Source organism: Staurois parvus, unplaced genomic scaffold (genome assembly GCF_062004578.1).
Source record: "Staurois parvus isolate SC_StPar_1 unplaced genomic scaffold, SC_StPar_1.0 ptg001386l, whole genome shotgun sequence".
NCBI lineage: Eukaryota > Metazoa > Chordata > Amphibia > Anura > Ranidae > Staurois > Staurois parvus.
Genome location: NW_028319182.1, coordinates 203,251 through 207,315, shown reverse-complemented (window position 1 = coordinate 207,315; position 4,065 = coordinate 203,251).

Here is a 4,065-nt window from a genome sequence, read left to right as displayed (position 1 = left end):
AGGGCAGACCACGCCATGTTGTAAGAGGGCAGACCACGCCACGTTGTAAGAGGGCAGACCATGCCACGTTGTAAGAGGGCAGATCACGCCACGTTGTAAGAGGGCAGACCACGCCACGTTGTAAGAGGGCAGACTACGCCATGTTGTAAGAGGGCAGACCACGCCATGTTGTAAGAGGGCAGACTATGCCATGTTGTAAGAGGGCAGACCACGCCATGTTGTAAGAGGGCAGACTATGCCACGTTGTAAGAGGGCAGACTACGCCATGTTGTAAGAGGGCAGACCACGCCATGTTGTAAGAGGGCAGACCATGCCATGTTGTAAGAGGGCAGACCACGCCACGTTGTAGGAGGGCAGACTACGCCACGTTGTAAGAGGACAGACCACGCCACGTTGTAAGAGGGCAGACCATGCCATGTTGTAAGAGGGCAGACCACGCCACGTTGTAAGAGGGCAGACCATGCCACGTTGTAAGAGGGAAGATCACGGCACGTTGTAAGAGGGCAGACCACGCCATGTTGTAAGAGGGCAGACTACGCCATGTTGTAAGAGGGCAGACCACGCCATGTTGTAAGAGGGCAGACCACGCCATGTTGTAAGAGGGCAGACTATGCCATGTTGTAAGAGGGCAGACCACGCCATGTTGTAAGAGGGCAGACTACGCCATGTTGTAAAAGGGCAGACTACGCCATGTTGTAAGAGGGCAGACCACGCCATGTTGTAAGAGGGCAGACTACGCCACGTTGTAGGAGGGCAGACTACGCCATGTTGTAAGAGGACAGACCACGCCACGTTGTAAGAGGGCAGACTACGCCATGTTGTAAGAGGACAGACCACGCCACGTTGTAAGAGGGTAGACTACGCCATGTTGCAAGAGGGCAGACCACGTCATGTTGTAAGAGGGCAGACCACGCCATGTTGTAAGAGGGCAGACCACGCCACGTTGTAGGAGGGCAGACTACGCCGTATTGTAAGAGGACAGACCATGCCACGTTGTGGGTGGGGTTACTCATCCATTTAATTTCTGAGTGCTCCTCAATGCCTGGGTCCAGGTGGAGATGCCTCCAGGTGATATCAGCCTTATGGCTGCACTCCAACTTAGAGAGGAGCCGTACATTGCCTGCAATGATTATCTGTGCAGAGCTCCGGGAGAACACGCTGTCCCGTGTCATTTCACATCTTGTATGTAAGCTTTAGCAGTCGCACCGCGTGGACGTCTCTGTATTGGGTCACGGCTCAGGTACACCACTTGGATCTACTTCGGGGGACTTTTTTCTTACTTTTATTTTTAGTAAAGGACTTGTCACAGACTGTCTCCGGTCTTTTTTACACCACATTTTTTTTATGTGAATGGGTAGCAGTACCATGTACCCCATACTCATTAACATGGGAGGGGGGCAGGATCTGGGGGTTAAAGGGGGCTTCCATATTCCAATAAGCCCCCCGCCCGCAGACCCCACAACCAAAGCCCAGGGTTGTGGTGAAGAGGCCCTTACCCCAATCAACATAGGGATACGGTGCTTTAGGGGGGAGCCCCCCCATCCAAAAGCATCCCCCCCATGTTGAGGGCATGTGGCCTGGAATGATTCAGGAGGGGGGCTCGCTCGTCTTCCCCCTTTCCTGACCTACCGGGCTGAATGCCCGGATAAGTGTCTGGTATGGATTTTGAGGGGGACCCCCATGCCATTTTTTTTAAAATGTTGGCGTTTAAAAAAAAGGTTTTTAGTTGTCGGGCAATGCCGGCAATTCATTTGACATTCAGCTGTCAGCGGGGAACCCCACTGACACCAGGAACCCCACTGACACCAGGAACCCCACTGATACCAGGAACCCCACTGACACCAGAAACATGAATGAATGTCTCACTACTAAAATACGGCATGACGTCATCATAGAACTCCCGCCGGATTGTAGTCAGTGAGCGGGATCGTACCACCAGATACCGATCAGTTGTTCGGTTTGTTTTCGACGTTCGCAGTGGAACATTCTGTAGGATCGGATGTTTGACTGCGAACCAAACAGGGGGGTGTTCAGCTCAGGGGTGGACTGACCATTTGGAAACTCAGACACTGCCCGAGGGCCCAGGGTCAGTAGGGGGCCCCATGAGATGCCCCTGGTACCTTTTGCATAGGCTTTTTTGAGTTTGGGCAAGGACACAGGGGCCCCATGATCCCCTATTGCCCGGGGGCCCCATGAGCTGTCAGTCCGTCCCTGGTTCAGCCCATCACTATCAAGCAATAAATAACAAAGAGACATCCCCTAGACTGTTTATGTGATTGGACTGTTGCCTCTGACCTGTTGTGGGAAAGAACCAGCTGAGCTTAGTGGCCCCTACTGGGGTATTGCTACATATATAATGCTCAGTGTTGTATCACTTTTTTTTTTTTCCTATAAAACTGGTAAAAAAAAAATGGAAACCTCCCCAACCTATAACTGGCCTTTGCAGTAAGGTGCACATGGAAGGGCAATGCACATCGCAAAGAAACAAAAGATTTCCCAGCACATATACCAACCAGCCTGCAAAGCCACCAAACTGCCTAACAGTCAATGGTAAAAGCAGAAGGCTTTGTTTGCAAATATATGTGTAAGCCGCAGTGCCCACACCAAGGGGCCCCTGTACACACCGCAGTCCTAACTCCAGAGCCTCCATATATATCAATGGATAGGTTCTAGTATAAAGGCAAAACGTATTTTCAGTGTTGGATGAAGGGGGAGGGGTGAGACCCCCTGTCAAGTGTTATTGCTGTCTGTGTCCCCGTTAGGGAGATTCCCCCTATTTGTCCTGTTTACTATTATCAGTGAAAGTGAAATAAAATCCCACATTTTGTGGTGTTCCCATAACAGCAATAGAGGGGAAATCTTCCAATGGGGACACTGGTTCTGGTGGCCTGGGTGTCCCCAAGGCATTTACTCTCACTTCCTGTGTGGCTATGGGACAGGAAGTGAAGGGAAATCTCCCCAACGGGACACAGATGGTGAAAAAAATCTGACGGGGTTATAAATTCCCCCCCCCCCCTTCCCCCCTGCTCTATCCAAAATGAAAAAAAAAATTGCTTTTAGTTCTACTTTAGGGTAGATGTTCCTGGGAGAGAGTCCACCCTCCTTAAAGGCATGGGGAAGCATGTGATGCCCAGCGATAGCAGCGAAAGAACCAGCTAAACTTAGTGGCACCTATGGGGGTAGTGACCACCTATATCAGTGGTTCTCAACCTTTCTAATGCCGCGACCCATTAATACAGTTCCTCATGTTGTGGTGACCCCCAACCATAAAATTATTTTCGTTGCTACTTCATAACTGTAATTTTGCAGTGGAAGGACTAGTGCCCCATCACTGGTGTCAGTGGGAGGAATAGCGCCCCATCACTGGTGTCAGTGGGAGGAATAGCGCCCCATCACTGGTGTCAGTGGGAGGAATAGCGCCCCATCATTGGTGTCAGTGGGAGGAATAGCGCCCCATCATTGGTGTCAGTGCGAGGAATAGTGCCCCATCATTGGTGTCAGTGGGAGGAATAGTGCCCCATCATTGGTGTCAGTGGGGGGAATAGTGCCCCATCATGGGCATCAGTGGGAGGAATAGTGTCCCATTGGTATCAGTGGGAGGAATAGTGCCCCATCATTGGCGTCAGTGGGAGGAATAGTGTCCCATCATTGGTGTCAGTGGGAGGAATAGTGCCCCATCATTGGCGTCAGTGGGAGGAATAGTGCCCCATCATTGGTGTCAGTGGGAGGAATAGTGCCCCATCATTGGTGTCAGTGGGAGGAATAGTGCCCCATTGTGGGTGTCAGTGGGAGGAATAGTGCCCCATTGTGGGTGTCATTGGGAGGAATAGTGCCTCATCATTGGTGTCAGTGGGAGGAATAGTGCCCCATCATTGGTGTCAGTGGGAGGAATAGTGCCCCATCATTGGTGTCATGGGAAGGAATAGTGCCCCATCATTGGTGTCAGTGGGAGGAATAGTGCCCCATCATTGGTATCAGTGGGAGGAATAGTGCCCCATCACTGGTGTCAGTGGGAGGAATAGTGCCCCATCATTGGTGTCAGTGGGAGGAATAGTGCCCCATCAT